This window comes from Lupinus angustifolius, chromosome LG06 (assembly GCF_001865875.1).
Source record: "Lupinus angustifolius cultivar Tanjil chromosome LG06, LupAngTanjil_v1.0, whole genome shotgun sequence".
NCBI classification, from domain to species: Eukaryota; Viridiplantae; Streptophyta; class Magnoliopsida; order Fabales; family Fabaceae; genus Lupinus; species Lupinus angustifolius.
The window spans coordinates 28629181-28629781 of NC_032014.1; positions in this window are offsets into that span (position 1 = coordinate 28629181).

A 601-nucleotide genomic window follows, 5' to 3' on the forward strand; every position below is an offset into this window, starting at 1 on the left:
AGGATAAGGATAGAATGAGGACGAGGATGAGGATTAGGATAGGGTTAGGATGATAATGAGGATGAGAATGATGACGAGAATGAGAATGAGGATGAGTATAGGTTGAGGACGAGAATGAGGATGAGGATAGGATGAGGATGAGATAGGATGAGGAAGAGGATGAGGATGAAGAAGTGGATGAGGATGAGGACGAGGATGAGGATGAGGATGAGGATAGGATGAGGATGAGATAGGATGAGGAAGAGGATGAGGATGAAGAAGTGGATGAGGATGAGGACGAGGATGAGGATGAGGATGAGGATAGGATGAGGATGAGATAGGATGAGGAAGAGGATGAGGATGAAGAAGTGGATGAGGATGAGGACGAGGATGAGGATGAGGATGAGGATAGGATGAGGATGAGGATAGGATGGAGATGAGAAAGAGCATAAGGATGAGGATAGGATGGGGATGAGGAAGAGGATAGGATGAGGACGAGAATAAGGAGAAGGATAGGATGAGTACGAGGATGAGTACGAGGATGAGGATGAGGATAGGATTAGGACGAAAATGAGGATGAGGATAGGATATCGATTAGGACGAGGATGAGGAAAGGATGAGG